Below are 18,018 nucleotides of genomic sequence, written 5' to 3'. Positions count from 1 at the left end.
GGAATTCCGGATCTCTGGTTTAGTGTTCCCTGCGTGGAATTCCGGATCTCTGGTTTAGTGTTCCCTGCATGGAATTCCGGATCTCTGGTTTAGTGTTCCCTGCATGGAATTCCGGATCTCTGGTTTAGTGTTCCCTGCGTGGAATTCCCGGATTTCTGGCATCGTTTGGAACTGTGGATCTGCGGTCAAGAACACTGAGTTCATCTCAACCTATATGCTGCCCTACAGCCCCTTGACATTTTGGCCCTGAAGGAGACATGAATCACTGCTACTCCAGCTGCTCTCTCTTCATCTGACTACGTGTTCTCTCGTAGTCCGAGAGCATCTGGTCGTCGCGGTGATGGAACACTGCTACTCCAGCTGCTGTCTCGTCATCTGACTAGGTGTTCTCTCGTAGTCCGAGAGCATCTGGTCGTCGCCGGCGGTGGCACAGGGCTACTCATTTCTCATAACATTTGAATTCCATGCTGTTACTTTTCCACTCAAGCTTAACATTGTCATTTACCAGATGCCCTTGGGGAGTTCCTCAATGATCTCAAGACCTTGATAAGCTAATTTCCTGTCGATGGCTCACCGCTCTTCGTACTTGGCGACTTCAACCTCCCGAGGTCTGCCTTCAATTAATTTATTTCCAACTCTCTCTTTCCCTTTCCATGCCTCTTTTGACTTCACCATTTCCCAATCCCCTCCAACTCACAAGACAGGCAATATGCTTGACCTCATCTTTACTAGAGGCTGTTCTCCTACTAATCTCACTGTAACCCCCCTCCAGGTCTCTGTTCTCCTACTAATCTCACTGCAGCCCCCCTCCAGGTCTCTGTTCTCCTACTAATCTCACTGTAACCCCCCTCCAGGTCTCTGTTCTCCTACTAATCTCACTGTAACCCCCCTCCAGGTCTCTGTTCTCCTACTAATCTCACTGTAACCCCCCTTCAGGTCTCTGTTCTTCTAATCTCACTGCAACCCCCCTCCAGGTCTCTGTTCTCCTACTAATCTCACTGTAACCCCCCTCCAGGTCTCTGTTCTCCTACTAATCTCACTGCAACCCTCCTCCAGGTCTCTGTTCTCCTACTAATCTCACTGCGACCCCCCTCCAGGTCTCTGTTCTCCTACTAATCTCACTGTAACCCCCCTCCAGGTCTCTGTTCTCCTACTAATCTCACTGTTACTCCCCTCCAGGTCTCTGATCACTACTTTGTTTCCTTTCCTGTCTCCTTTCCTCCAACCCTAACCACTCAGTCCCTACCCCTCCAGGTCTCCCTTTCCTCCAACCCTAACCACTCAGCCCCTACCCAGATGGTCATGCGCCGTCGCAAACTTCGCTCTCGCTCTCCCACTACTCTCTCCTCTTCTGCTAAATCCTTCTCCCTCCTGTCTCCTGATTCTGCCTCCTCAAACCCTAGTCTCCTCCCTTTCTGCATCCTATGACTTGCACTGTCCCCTTTCCTCCTGGCCAGCTCGGCCCTCCCCTCCTGCTCCGTGACCGAGTGACTCATTGCGAGCTTACAGAAGCGGGCAGCTGAACAAAAATGGAGACAAATTAAACTTCTGGAGGACCCATCATCCTTTCCCTCCCTCCTCTCTACCTTATCTTCCTCTGTATCTGCTGCTAAAGCCACTTTCTACCACTCTAAATTTCAAGCTTCTACCTCTAACCCTTAGGAAACTCTTTTCTACCTTCTCCTCGCTCCTTAATCCTCCACCCCCTCCTTCCTTCCTCTCTGCGGACAACTTTGTCAACCACTTTGACAACATCCACTGGTCTCATTCACTCAGCCTATTGAGCCCAATGGTCTCACTCAGAACAACCCTACGCCTTGACCTCTTTCTCCCTCATCTCTCTCCAGATTAAATCCTGCGGCTAGTGAGGTATGGCTACCCGAAAACCTGCCCACTTGACCCCATGCCCTCCTCCATTCTACAGACCATCTCTGGAGACCTTCTCCCATTCCTCACTTCCCTCATCAACTCATCCCTGAACACTTGCTGCGTTCCCCTCTGACTTCAAAGTGGCCTGAGTCGCTTCCCTTCCTCAAGAAACCAAAACACTCGACTCATCTGACATCAAAAAACTACAGACCTGTATCCCTTCTTTCTTCTCTTTCCAAAACACTTGAGCGTCTCTGTCTCTGATCAACTTTCTCGTTATCTTCTCTCTGTCAGAACAATCTTCTTGACTCTAACCAGTCAGGCTTCAAGACGAGTCAATCAACCGAGACTGCTCTTCTCTGTGTCCTGGAGACTACCAAAGCAGTTGACTCTCTCTCTCTCTCTCTCTCTGTTCTCATCCTCCTAGATCTATCTGCTGCTTTCAACACTATGAATCATCAGATCCTCCTCTCAGGGCTGGGTGTCTCAGGATCTGAAACACTCTTGAATCAATCCTACCTGACAGGCCGCTCATACCAGGTGACGTTGAGAGGATCTATGTCTACACTACGTACTCTCGCTACTGGTGTCCCCCAGGGCTTGGTTCTAGGCCCTCTCTTCTTCTGTCTATACACCAAGTCACTCAGCTCTGTCATATCCTGACATGGTCTCTCCTATCACTGCTTTGAGGATGAAACTCAACTACTTTTCTCCTTCCCCCCTTCTGACACCCAGATGGAGACATGCATCTCTGCGTGCCTGGAAACTTGGATGTCGGCCCACCACCTCAAATTCAACCTCGAGAAGTCAGAGCTGCTCTTCCTCCCGGGGAAGGCCTGCCCGGTTCAAAGACCTCTCCATCACGGTTGACAACTCCACAGTGTCACCCCTCCCAGAGTGCAAAGAACGTTGGCGTGACCCTTTGACAACACCCTGTCGTTCTCTGCAAACGTCAAAGCAGTGACTCGCTCCTGCAAGGTTCGTGCTCTACAACATCCGTAGATTACGACCCTACCTCACACAGGAAGTAGCGTAGGTCTTAATCCAGGCACTTGTCCTCTCCCGTCTGGACTACTGGAACTCACTGTTGGCTGGGCTCCCCGCTTGTGCCATAAAATTCCCTGCAACTTATCCAGAACGCTGCAGCCCGGCCTGATTTTCAACCTTCCCAAGTTCTCCTATGTCACCCCGCTCCTCCTCACACTCCGCTGGCTTCCAGTTGAAGCTTGCATCCTACGGAGCAGCAAGAGGAACTGCCCCTCCCTACTGTCAGGCTCTGCTCAAACCCTACACCCCAACCTGAGCACTCTGCGCTGCAACCTCAGGTCTCTTGGCCGTCCCACCCCTACGGGAGTGTGGTCCCGCTCAGCCTAGTCCAAGCTCTTTTCTGTCATGGCACCCAAATGGTGGGACAAGCTTCCCCCTGAAGCTAGGACAACAGAGGCCCCGCCCATCTTCCCGAAAACATCAGAAACATCTTAAACAGCATCTTATATAATCCTCCTCCTCACATGGGTAATGGCTGTTAGTTATTCATGATGATCCCTGGGTAATGGTTGTTAGTTATTCATGATGATCCCTGGGTAATGGCTGTTAGTTAATCATGATGATCCCTGGGTAATTGCTTTTAGTTATTCATGATGATCCCTGGGTAATGGCTGTTAGTTAGTAACTCATGATGATCCCTGGGTAATAGCTGTTAGTTATTCATGATGATCCCTGGGTAATGGCGGTTAGTTATTCATAATGATCCCTGGGTAATGGCTGTTAGTTATTCATTATGATCCCTGGGTAATGGTTGTTAGTTATTCATAATGATCCCTGGGTAATGGCTGTTAGTTATTCATAATGATCCCTGGGTAATGGCTGTTAGTTATTCATAATGATCCCTGGGTAATGGCTGTTAGTTATTCATAATGATCCCAGGGTAATGGCTGTTAGTTAGTTATTCATGATGATCCCTGGGTAATGGCTGTTAGTTACTCATGATGGTCCCTGGGTAATAGATGTTAGTTATTCATAATGATCCCTGGGTAATGGTTGTTAGTTATTCATGTAAATCACTGGGTAATGGCTGTTAGTTAGTTAATTCATGATGATCCCTGGGTAATGACTGTTAGTTATTCATGATGATCCCTGGGTAATGGCTGTTAGTTATTCATGATGATCCCTGGGTAATGGCTGTTAGTTATTCATGATGATCCCTGGGTAATGGCTGTTAGTTAGTAACTCATGATGATCCCTGGGTAATAGCTGTTAGTTACTCATGATGATCCCTGGGTAATGGCTGTTAGTTATTCATGACGATCCCTGGGTAATGGCTGTTAGTTATTCATGATGATCCCTGGGTAATGGCTGTTAGTTATTCATGATGATCCCTGGGTAATGGTTGTTAGTTATTCATGATGATCCCTGGGTAATGGCTGTTAGTTATTCATGATGATCCCTGGGTAATGGTTGTTAGTTATTCATGATGATCCCTGGATAATGGCTGTTAGTTATTCATAATGATCCCTGGGTAATGGCTGTTAGTTAGTTATTCATGATGATCCCTGGGTAATGGCTGTTAGTTACTCATGATGGTCCCTGGGTAATGGATGTTAGTTATTCATAATGATCCCTGGGTAATGGTTGTTAGTTATTCATGTAAATCACTGGGTAATGGCTGTTAGTTAGTTAATTCATGATGACCCCTGGGTAATGGCTGTTAGTTATTCATGATGATCCCTGGGTAATGACTGTTAGTTATTCATGATGATCCCTGGGTAATGGCTGTTAGTTATTCATGATGATCCCTGGGTAATGGCTGTTAGTTATTCATGATGATCCCTGGGTAATGGCTGTTAGTTATTCATGATGATCCCTGGGTAATGGCTGTTAGTAACTCATGATGATCCCTGGGTAATAGCTGTTAGTTACTCATGATGATCCCTGGGTAATGGCTGTTAGTTATTCATGATGATCCCTGGGTAATGGCAGTTAGTTATTCATGATGATCCCTGGGTAATGGCTGTTAGTTATTCATGATGATCCCTGGGTAATGGCTGTTAGTTATTCATGATGATCCCTGGGTAATGGCTGTTAGTTATTCATGATGATCCCTGGGTAATGGTTGTTAGTTATTCATGATGATCCCTGGGTAATGGCAGTTAGTTATTCATGATGATCCCTGGGTAATGTATGTTAGTTATTCATGATGATCCCTGGGTAATGGCTGTTAGTTCATTCGTGATGATCCCTGGATAATGGTTTTTAGTTAGTTATTCATGATGATCCCTGGGTAATGGTTGTTAGTTATTCATGATGATCCCTGGATAATGGCTGTTAGTTATTCATGATGACCCCTGGGTAATGGCTGTTAGTTACTCATGATGATCCCTGGGTAATGGCTGTTAGTTATTCATGATGATCCCTGGGTAATGGCTGTTAGTTATTCATGATGGTCCCTGGGTAATGGCTGTTAGTTAGTTACTCATAATGACCCCTGGGTAATGGCTGTTAGTTATTCATAATGATCCCTGGGTAATGGATGTTAGTTCATTCATAATGATCCCTGGGTAATGGCTGTTAGTTATTCATGATGATCCCTGGGTAATGGCTGTTAGTTATTCATGATGATCCCTGGGTAATGGCTGTTAGCCCTGGGTAATGACTGTTAGTTATTCATGATGATCCCTGGGTAATGGCTGTTAGTTATTCATGATGATCCCTGGGTAATGGCTGTTATTTATTCATGATAATCCCTGGGTAATGGCTGTTAGTTATTCATGATGATCCCTGGGTAATGGCTGTTAGTTAGTTATTCATGATGGTCCCTGGGTAATGGCTGTTAGTTACTCATGATGATCCCTGGGTCATGGCACACATGTTCAACAACTGCAGAGTTTGTCCTCCTGTTAAGAGAGTACTCACTGTATTTACTGGTGTTAATCAGATCAATGTCCCTGTTTTATTAGATAGTACTCACTGTATTTACTGGTGTTAATCAGATCAATGTCCCTGTTTTATTAGATAGTACTCACTGTATTTACTGGTGTTAATCAGATCAATGTCCCTGTTTTATAAGATAGTACTCACTGTATTTACTGGTGTTAATCAGATCAATGTCCCTGTTTTATTAGATAGTACTCACTGCATTTACTGGTGTTAATCAGATCTCCAGTCTTCTGTGCTTCTTCATCCTCCAATGTGACAGTAATCTCCTCCTCCTTCACTCCAAAAACGTCTTCCTCTTCTTTCACTGTAACAGTCATGTCCTCCTCCTTCTTCATTACAAAAACGGCATCCTTCTCTTCCTCCTCTTCTTTCACGGTAGCCAACATCCTCCTCTTCCTCTTTCACTCTGAAAGCGTCTTCCTCTTCTTTCACTGTAACGTCTTCCTCTTTTACTGTAACATCCTCACCCTCTACTTGTTTTTAATTAGTTTAACAGACTTCTCTTCTTTCTCGAGTTTCTATTATCCGTCCAGCAGACCGAGTTAGCTTAGTGACCTCCTGTCATGAGGTGTTTAGCTTGCTACCTATCTAGCATCAGCAACTAGCTTAGTGTTATTGCTAATTTAACCAGCTAGATAGATATCTAACAACGTCAATATGAAATTAAACGGGGTAACAGTTAGACGAAATAAATGTGTTTAAAAACACATAGATACGCTGAAAGATTCTAAAGAGCTACAATGTTTCCGCTATGTTGGCTAACAAGCTACCGAGGTGGCTGGCTAGCTAACGGTTGTTGTTGTTGAAGACTCGTTCCGTCCACTAGATTATACGTCACACCGGTAGCGTCGCCTGAATGACGCACATCGCTTTCTGCTGACTGGAGTGGGGAAACGCAGTTGAAAGAAGTTTTATTTTTTTTATTTCCATACAAAACGTTGTTCATTTCATTTAATTAATTAAATCATATTAATGTATTGAGATGTACAAAGGAAAGCGTGTATTGTATTTATTTATTTTGCTCCTTTGCACCCCAGTATTTCTACTTTGCACACTCATCTACTGTCAAATCTACCATTCCAGTGTTTTAATTGCTATATTATATTTACTTCACCACCATGGCCTTTTTCTTGCCTTTACCTCCCTTATCTCACCTCATTTGCTCACATTGTATATAGACGTATTTTTCTACTGTATTATTGACTGTATGTTTGTTTTACTCCATGTGTAACTCTGTGTTGTTGTATGTTGTCGAACTGCTTTGCTTTATCTTGGCCAGGTCGCAGTTGTAAATGAGAACTTGTTCTCAACTAGCCTACCTGGTTAAATAAAGGACTTGTTCTCAACTGGCCTACCTGGTTAAATAAAGGTCTTGTTCTCAACTGGCCTACCTGGTTAAATAAAGGACTTGTTCTCAACTGGCCTACCTGGTTAAATAAAGGACTTGTTCTCAACTGGCCTACCTGGTTAAATAAAGGTGAAATAAATAAAAATACAAAAATATATAGGAAGCCGATTCTAGATTTAATTTGATTGATGGAGGTAAACAAACCTAACTGCATGTCCAGGCCCTGGTACATCATTACACTGTACAAACCTAACTGCATGTCCAGGCCCTGGTACATCACCAGACTGCATACAAAGTGGCACTGAACACTGCACCCAAGTTATACTAAACCAATCTCATTGGAAATGGTGAAGGGAACCCCTAAAATACTATTTTCTGTCATAAATTAAATGAGTTCATCTCCAGATAACTCCTCTTTTACCCCAGTGCTCGACTTGGACAGGAGCTCACCGGAGCTGAGTACCTGGCACCTCAAATATTCTACTGCTACATCTCCTGTTCCTTGTATAGAATATCAGGTCCCGTGTGGCTCAGTTGGTAGAGCATGGTGTTTACAACGCCAGGGTTGTGGGTTTGATTCCTACGGGGGGGAAAAAATGTATGAAATGTATGCATTCACTACTGTAAGTTGCTCTGGATAAGAGCGTCTGCTAAATGACTAAAATGTAATGTCAGCTCAACAGTATTGTGGAGCTCCTGCACCTATATATATATATAAACAGTACCAGCACCCAAAATGAGTACTGGCACCTATTTCAGTCAATGTAATTCACTGCTTTGAGTAATGAAACAGTGTTCTGCAATGTTAATGAAGGGGGGCTATAATTCACAGAGCTTTTGTTGTGATGAACCTCTCTGCCTTGAATGGGTCCTGGGTAACCAGCTAATCCACTTCCTGTACTCCACATTATGTACCAAAGAGAAAGAGACTGACCTTTCTAACATCTTTCAATTATGAACATTGTTATCATTATTAATGAGCTCGAATAGATCCTGATTAAATCCCTCCCCCCACCCCCCTTTACAGCTATCCTCCAATCACAACGATTATACAAATATTGGAATGGATGACATTGTCTCCACGGAACATTGTGTTGGTATCCGGTTACTAAGCAACCGGTCACTAAGCAACCGGTCACTAAGCAACCGGTCACCAAGCAACCGGTCACTAAGCAACCGGTCACTAAGCAACCGGTCACTAAGCAACCAGTCTGTCTAAAGTGGCTAGCTCAACGTCCTAAATTATCAAATTAAACACTACATTTCCAACCAATAAAACGTCGTAGTCTTGATTTTTTTAAAATCCTCCTCACAATATAACTTTACGTTGTTAAAACAGTTTAATAAATGGTTTGTTGACTTTGTTATAAATTCGAATGACATTTTTTTTTAGGTTTCCCCATATGTTGACATAGAAAATACTAATGTTTATTTACAACAACCAAAGAGCAACTCCGTTGTAAATCCAGCACATATTGATCATTGATCAGTCTCTTTAGGCAATGACAAGGACTGGTATGTTATATCTAAAGAGACTGGTACTCAGACTAGGAAAGTAGCTAGGGATTTGGATTCTTTCATTAAATGCCTTGTTTTATGTGTTGTTTTTACTGACCCGGCAGTGGATACTATTCAGGGTGGACTGGCGACAAAACTGGACAACTAGACTATATTCCCGATATTCAGGTTGATCACCGCAGATTTAAACCTGATTAATTACAGTAGAAACGGGGTAACGAGCTCTATTTACAAACACTAATAAAGCGTAGCTAATTAATTGGTATGTCCAAGAAAAACAAGTGACAAAAACCCAGTATGGTTTGTTCCAAAACTGGGGAGACTTTCTTATCTGGTTTCTCAAATTCCCCCTCACTTCCGGGTTTCGTCCCCGGCTGTCCTACCCAGCACAAAAGGACAACCTCCCCTCTGTAAAATCCCCAAGGTCAATGTCCACGTACGGAAATCTAATTCGTTTAATAAATCAGGCAATTTAAGCTAGAGATATGTTGATCTTTATCTTATGTTATTTATTTATTTTTTATCTTTATTATTTGTATAGTTTATTATTAATTTATTTCCCCCTTATTTTTTATATTATTTATTCAATTTTTATATTTTTTACGAATTTAGCGTTTTTATATTTTTGTAACATTTTATTTTATTTTAAATATTCAATTTGTTTTATATCTTTTTTCGTTTTTAAATTTTCTTATTTTTCTCTATTTTTTTACAGATTTTTTTATTTTATTTTTTTATTTTTATTTTTTTCTTATTATTATTTTTTTTATTTTATGTATTTATTTTTTGCATTGGATATGCCTCAATCCACCTCATTCCGCAGTTGGTAGAGCATGGTGTGTGCAACGCCAGGGTTGTGGGTTCGATTCCCACGGGGGGCCAGTAAAAAAAATACAAAATAAAATAAAATAATGCATGAAATGAAATGAAATGAAATGTATGCATTCGCTACTGTAAGTCGCTCTGGATAAGAGCATCTGCTAAATGATTAAAATGTAAATGTAAAATGTAAATTCCCATATGTCCCACAAGGCGACAGAGCTAGAGTAGTGTTTATCAGACCATGAGACAAACAAAGTGTCAGGAGACTCTTCTGAAATCGGTACAGCCGATCTGCCAGGTCTGTAGCATCCGAACCGTTTGGGTTCACACACACTAATACTCTCCGGAATATGAACATGTCTGTTGTTTCTCTGTAGGACGCCCACAGGCCTCACAACACTAGCCTGAAGGTCCCTCAGTACCACTTGAAAACATGAAGGGAAGTTATATGGAGATTATTTAATGCTAAAAACATGGGGTTCAAGACATGTTAAAAAAAAATATATATATAGATAAATAAATATACATTACCTGATCTTTCTTATATCTCTCAGATATAGGACAGACATTTAAGAACAAACTTCCTTTTGATATTTTTGGGGGGACTATCTGTAGTGAATCTGTTATTCAATGTGTTTCTATGGGCTAATAGCAGTAATCTGTTATTCAATGTGTTTCTATGGGCTAATAGCAGTAATCTGTTATTCAATGTGTTTCTATGGGCTAATAGCAGTAATCTGTTATTCAAAGTGTTTCTATTGGCTAATAGCAGTAATCTGTTATTCAATGTGTTTCTATGGGCTAATAGCAGTAATCTGTTATTCAATGTGTTTCTATGGGCTAATAGCAGTAATCTGTTATTCAATGTGTTTCTATGGGCTAATAGCAGTGAGGACTATCTGTTATTCAATGTGTTTCTATGGGCTAATAGCAGTAATCTGTTATTCACTTTGTGTTTCTATGGGCTAATAGCAGTAATCTGTTATTCAATGTGTTTCTATGGGCTAATAGCAGTAATCTGTTATTCAATGTGTTTCTATGGGCTAATAGCAGTAATCTGTTATTCAATGTGTTTCTATGGGCTAATAGCAGTAAGGACTATCTGTTATTCAATGTGTTTCTATGGGCTAATAGCAGTAATCTGTTATTCAATGTGTTTCTATGGGCTAATAGCAGTAAGGACTATCTGTTATTCAATGTGTTTCTATGGGCTAATAGCAGTAATCTGTTATTCAATGTGTTTCTATGGGCTAATAGCAGTAATCTGTTATTCAATGTGTTTCTATGGGCTAATAGCAGTAATCTGTTATTCAATGTGTTTCTATGGGCTAATAGCAGTAATCTGTTATTCAATGTGTTTCTATGGGCTAATAGCAGTAATCTGTTATTCAATGTGTTTCTATGGGCTAATAGCAGTAATCTGTTATTCAATGTGTTTCTACCAGTATGCCTTAACTACCATACTGGTAACTACCAAAATAAAGGAAACACTTGAGTAAACAAGGGATACAAAGTATTCGTTATGGTGTTGGGGGGGGGGGGGGGGGTTGCATTTTCCTGCCATGATTTAGGTCCACATAATCTATACCAAAGTGCATTGAAGCTGTTCTGGCAGTTTGTGGTGGCCAAATACCCTTTTTTAATTAAAGACACTTTTTATGTTGGTGTTTCCTTTATTTTTGGCAGATACCTGTATGTGCTTGTGATAAATCTTAATCCAGAGTTATATTGAACATTGAGAGTGGTCTCCTGTGATTGGATAAAAAACAATTATTATAATAATACAACAATGTATACAAGTATTCAGACCCCTTTTGACTTTTCCCACATTTTATTACCTTACAGCCTTATTCTAAAAAAATATACATTTTCCCATCATCAATCTACACACAAAACCCCATAATGACATCACAATAAACCATAATGAAAAAGCAAAAAAACGGTTTTTAGAAATTGTTGCAAATGTATAAAAAAATTAAATAAAGGAAATATTACATTTACATAAAGTATTCAGACCCTTTACTCAGTACTTTGTTGAAGCACATTTGGCAGCAATTACAGCCTTTAGTCTTCTTGGGTATGATGCCACAAGCTTGGCACACCTGTATTTGGGGAGTTTCTCCCGTTCTTCTCTGCAGATTCTCTCAAACTCTGTCAGGTTGAATGGGGAGCGTTGCTGCACAGCTATTTTCAGGTCTCTCCAGAGATGTTCGATCGGGTTCAAGTCCGGGCTCTGTTTGCACTGTCTTGACTCTCCCAGTCCCTGCTGCTGAAAAACATCCCCACAGCATGATGCTTCCACCACAAACCTGTCTCGGTGCTCTACAGACAATCCCTTTGAACTCATGGCTTAATTTTTGCTCTGACGTGCACTGTGAACTGAAGGTCCTTTTATAGACAGGTGTGTGCCTTTCCAAATCATGTCCAATCAATTGAATTTACCACAGGTGGACTCCAATCAAGTTGTAGAAACATCTCAAAGGTGATCAGTGGAAACAGGATACATCTGAGCTCAATTTCGAGTCTTATAGCAAAGGGTCTGAATACTAATGTAAAATAAGGTTTTTCTATTTTTAATACATTTGCAAACATTTCTAAAAACCTGTTATCGCTTTGTCATTATGGGGTATTGTGATGTCATTATGGGGTATTGTGACGTCATTATGGGGTATTGTGATGTCATTATGGGGTATTGTGATGTCATTATGGGGTATTGTGATGTCATTATGGGGTATTGTGTGTAGGTTGATGAGTGAAAAAAACCAATTGAAACGATTTTAGAATAATGCTGTAACGTAAAGTCAAAGGAATACTTTCCCGAATGCACTGGGGGCAGTACTCAGTGACATCACTTCCACTTCCTGAAACAGGAAGTACAAATGCACATAGAGCCATGACTACACTCTATTTCACATCAGGTAATTTATACAAGTAGAATCACATTTTAAAAACAGATACAAATACACCTAATGGAACAGTGGGGACTGTGAAGAGATACACACACAGGTACAGACACACACTTACATTGTAATATTGTTGTATGGTGGTATTATACATTATGTATTGTAGATATGTAGTGGTGTAATAATGTTGTACTGTTTTAGCTTTTGTTTTATATGTAATGTAAGTGCTTTAATATGTTTGGACCCCAGGAAGAGTAGCTGCTGCCTTGGCAGGAACTAACGGGGATCCATAATAAACCCCAGGAAGAGTAGCTGCTGCCTTGGCAGGAACTAACGGGGATCCATAATAAACCCCAGGAAGAGTAGCTGCTGCCTTGGCAGGAACTAATGGGGATCCATAATAAACCCCAGGAAGAGTAGCTGCTGACTTGGCAGGAACTAATGGGGATCCATAATAAACCCCAGGAAGAGTAGCTGCTGCCTTGGCAGGAACTAACAGGGATCCATAATAAACCCAGCAACCCCATAATGCACTGTAATGAACGTCTACTATTAGCGTTCCACATATGATTTTTATTCAGATAAAAATGTTGCATTAAATCATAAAAAAAAAAAATAATTTACAATCAGCATCTGTGTTTTCTTTCTCTGACATGAATAATAATATATAATAATAATATAATATATAATATATATAATACACCTGGGAACATTGATTAGCATAGCAAGTGAATGTTCTTCATGTCAACAACTGTTATCAGAGACGTCATTACATTTTCTAGTTTGAAGACTAGTACACAAATTAATTCAATGAAACAAAACAACTAAAATTGACAATTATTTTTTCTTAAGGTTAGAATCAAGAAATACAAATTTAAAAAAAAATCTATTTAATAAAATCTACAACTTTCCATATCATGAACATCTGAGGGGGGGGGGGGGGGGGTCATACTTGTATTCAATCAAATCGATAATCAAAATAAAAATACACATTTTAAAATGTTAAATCTGATTTTAAACATGGACCATTTCTTGAGAGGAAAACAACTAAAGTATAAAAATAGTAGCCTATTTTATTTCAGTTATTATTTTTATACAAACATGATTTCACATGGCATCAACAACATTCTCATAGTGGAACATAGGAAAGGCTTTTCTCCTGTGTGTTCCCCTCTCAGGTGTTTTCAGGCATCAACAACATTCTCAGTCAAAAAAATTGTCAGAAAACAGCATTTATATTGTCTTATTTTAAGCCCTGTGTCCTAGAAAATGTCTTTCCACAATTAGGTTCCCTAACTGACTAAACCCCATTCCACACTGGGAATCTATACCACCAATCCAGAGCCTCGAACCGGGATCTCTAGTGGCACAGCTAGGACTACAATGCAGTGCATTAGACCACTGCGCCACTCGCGAGGCCGTATTTTCTGATTGTTTAATCAGAGATCTTTTACCAGAGTATCTCTTGCCACATTGATTTCTCTCCTGTGTGTCCGCTGGTGTATAATCAGACTGCTAGATGTAGTAAAACTCTTCCCACATTGAGCACAGCTGTAAGGTTTCTCTCCCGTGTGTGTTCTCCGGTGTATAGTCAGACGGCTAGAAGTAACAAAACTCTTCCCACATTGAGCACAGCTATAAGGTTTCTCTCCTGTGTGTGTTCTCTGGTGCACTATCAGACAGCTTGAGTGAGTAAAACTCTTCAAACATTGATTACAGCTGTAAGGTTTCTCTACTGTGTGTGTTCTCTGGTGTGATTTTAAATGTCCTGACTTAAGAAAACTCTTTCCGCAGTCAGAGCAGTGGTAAGGTTTCTCTCCTGTGTGTGTTCTCTGGTGTATAGTCAACTGGCTAGATGTTGTGAAACTCTTCCCACATTGATTACAGCTATAAGGTTTTTCTCCTGTGTGGATTCTCTCATGTCTTTTAAGATCTGCCGAAGAGGTAAATCTCTTCCCACAGTCAGAGCAGTGGTAAGGTTTCTCTCCTGTGTGAATTCTCAGGTGTACTTTTAGTGAATCTGATCTTGAGTAACTCTTCCCACAGTCAGAGCAGCGGTGAGGTGTCTTCCCTGTGGGTCTCTGCTGGGGTTTCTTGAGGTTTTCTGCTCTGGAGAGACTCTTCTCTGCCTCTTCAGCGTCATGATGTTGTTGAGGCTCCCCAGAGGATCCACTATAGTCATGTCTCTCTCCTGTGTGAACAACAAAGTCAGACAGATGGTTAAAAGCCCACAACAGCAGAAATCCATTGTTTATTTGAGGTAAAAGTTGATGCCCAGAGCAGGAAGTTGTACAACAATTGACGTCTGAAATTAAATGTTTAAATGCTTTTACAAACTTATTTGACAATTGTCTTAATATGACAGTCGAGTGAGAAATAATAGCTATATTTTGTTAAAAAAAAAAAATCCACTTAGTGGTAAAGTTGATGATTGTAGTTAGTGGTAACTAGAAATTGTAGGCGAGAAATAAGTTATTAAAGTTGTTGAAATCCTAAGCAGTGTTCCAGACGACTTACGGTCTGTGTTTGCTAAAATAGCTGCACGAAAGCGATGCACACGCAATTCGGTTGTAGAAACTCCTCCATGCTAATGAGGAAACCGTTAGTTACGGATGTAGTAAAGCATTTCACTGTAAGGTCTACACACCTGTTGTATTTGGCGCACGTGACAAATAAACTTTGATTTGATAGTGAACTCCATTTTTCAGGACCCTGTCTTTCAAAGATAATTCGTAAAAATCCCCAAAAACTTCACAGATCTTCATTGTACAGGGTTTAAACACTGTTTCCCATGCTTGTTCAATGAACCACAAACAATTAATGAACATGCACCTGTGGAACGGTCGGTAAGACCGTTCCACAGCTTACAGACGGTAGGCAATTAAGGTCACAGTTATGAAAACTTAGGACACTAAAAGAGGCCTTTCTACTGACTCTGAAAAACACCAAAAGAAAGATGCCCAGGGTCCCTGCTCATCTGCGTGAACATGCCTTAGGCATGTTGCAAGGAGGCAAGAGGACTGCAGATGTGGCCAGGGCAATAAATGGCAATGTCCGTACTGTGAGAGACTACAGGGAGACAGGACGGACAGCTGATCGTCTTCGCAGTGGCAGACCACGTGTAACAACACCTGCACAGGATCGGTACATCCGAACATCACACCTGCGGGACAGGTACAGGATGGCAACAACAACTGCCCGAGTTACACCAGGAATGCACAATCCCTCCATCAGTGCTCAGACTGTCCGCAATAGGCTGAGAGAGGCTGGACTGAGAGCTTGTAGGCCTGTTGTAAGGCAGGTCCTCACAAGGCATCACCGGCAACAGCGTCGCCTATGGGCACAAACCCACCGTCACTGGACCAGACAGGACTGGCAAAAAGTGCTCTTCACTGACGAGTCGTAGTTTTGTCTCACCAGGGGTGATGGTCGGATTCGCGTTTATCGTCGAAGGAATGAGCGTTACACCGAGGCCTGTACTCTGGAGCGGGATCGATTTGGAGGTGGAGGGTCCGTCATGGTCTGGGGTGGTGTGTCACAGCATCATCGGACTGAGCTTGTTGTCATTGCAGGCAATCTCAACGCTGTGCGTTAAAGGGAAGACATCCTCCTCCCTCATGTGGTACCCTTCCTGCAGGCTCATCCTGACATGACCCTCCAGCATGACAATGCCACCAGCAATACTGCTCGTTTTGTGCGTGATTTCCTGCAAGACAGGAATGTCAGTGTTCTGCCATGGCCAGCGAAGAGCCCGGATCTCAATCCCATTGAGCACGTCTGGGACCTGTTGGATCGGAGGGTGAGGACTAGGGCCGTTCCCCCCAGAAATGTCAGGGAACTTGCAGGTGCCTTGGTGGAAGAACTGGCAAATCGGGTGCAGTCCATGAGGAGGAGATGCACTGCAGTACTTAATGCAGCTAGTGGCCACACCAGATACTGACTGTTACTTTTGATTTTGACCCCCCCTTTGTTCAGGGACACATTATTCCATTTCTGTTAGTCACATGTCTGTGGAACTTGTTCAGTTTATGTCTCAGTTGTTGAATCTTGTTATGTTCATACAAATATTTACACATGTTAAGTTTGCTGAAAATAAACGCAGTTGACAGTGAGAGGACGTTTATTTTATATATAGGAGTTTATATCTGCATTATTTACTAATTCACAATGTATTCTGAATATTACAGCGCAAGATCAGGAGTGCTACTCAAGGAAACTCACATTAAGCTCTGTGTCTATTCACTAATTCACCACCATGGGGGAAAACTCAGGGGAGTTCTCATAGGCTGACAGCAAATAAAGCCTCCATTTACAGGTTGCATATGAGTGCATTTCACATTACTTTTGGATTATAATTGTAAGGCTCGTTTGTTTCTAACCACTAGGCTACCTGCCGCCTCTACACTCTAACCACTAGGCTACCTGCCGTCCCTACACTCTAACCACTAGGCTACCTGCCGCCTCTACACTCTAACCACTAGGCTACCTGCCGCCCCTCCACTCTAACCACTAGGCTACCTGCCGCCCCTCCACTCTAACCACTAGGCTACCTGCCGCCCCTCCACACTCTAACCACTAGGCTACCTGCCGCCTCTACACTCTAACCACTAGGCTACCTGCCGCCCCTACACTCTAACCACTAGGCTACCTGCCGCCTCTACACTCTAACCACTAGGCTACCTGCCGCCCCTCCACTCTAACCACTAGGCTACCTGCCGCCCCTCCACTCTAACCACTAGGCTACCTGCCGCCTCTACACTCTAACCACTAGGCTACCTGCCGCCTCTACACTCTAACCACTAGGCTACCTGCCGCCCCTCCACTCTAACCACTAGGCTACCTGCCGTCCCTACACTCTAACCACTAGTCTACCTGCCGCCCCAATTGTAAGGCTTATTTGAATGTCCCGCTTAATATAATGTTTGTGTCATCGTAGCAAATCAACTGCTTTATACTTTTTTTAAAAACACTTCAAAATCAGTAAAATTCTATTTGGATTTTCCATTGGCGTTAGTTTCAAGTGTCAATGTCACGTGGACAAGTACAGTGAAATGACTCTCTCTCAGCTCTAAACCCAACAATGTAATAATCAATAATAATAAATAATCAATAACAATGCAATACGTCAACAACAATGTAATAATCAATAACAATATAATACTAGAAAATAATAAGGTAGACCAAAAACCCAACAGATATAAGAAGAACATTAAGTCAGTCAGAAGATATGTATAGGGGGAAGGTGTATATATCCTGTCAGAGTGTAGAGTCCTGTCAGTGTAGAGTCCTGTCAGTGTAGAGTCCTGTCAGAGTCCTGTCAGAGTGTAGAGTCCTGTCAGAGTGTAGAGTCCTGTCAGAGTCCTGTCAGAGTGTAGAGTCCTGTCAGAGTGTAGAGTCCTGTCAGAGTCCTGTCAGAGTCCTGTCAGAGTGTAGAGTCCTGTCAGTATGTAGAGTCCTGTCAGAGTGTAGAGTCCTGTCAGTGTGTAGAGTCCTGTCAGAGTGTAGAGTCCTGTCAGAGTGTAGAGTCCTGTCAGTGTGTAGAGTCCTGTCAGTGTGTAGAGTCCTGTCAGTGTGTAGAGTCCTGTCAGAGTGTAGAGTCCTGTCAGAGTGTAGAGTCCTGTC

At 42.0% G+C, this 18,018-nt stretch overlaps 1 pseudogene; it reads right to left on the bottom strand.

Annotated features, from left to right (window-relative positions):
• The window catches only part of LOC115178082 (zinc finger protein 271-like), a 33,459-nt pseudogene extending 26,878 nt beyond the window's left edge, over positions 1–6,581 (bottom strand).
• Positions 6,582–18,018: the final 11,437 nt, after the last annotated feature.

The sequence above is a fragment of the Salmo trutta genome, chromosome 38 (assembly GCF_901001165.1).
Source record: "Salmo trutta chromosome 38, fSalTru1.1, whole genome shotgun sequence".
NCBI lineage: Eukaryota > Metazoa > Chordata > Actinopteri > Salmoniformes > Salmonidae > Salmo > Salmo trutta.
Note: the sequence above shows the minus strand (reverse complement) of the source record. Positions and strands in the feature narration are given on the sequence as shown.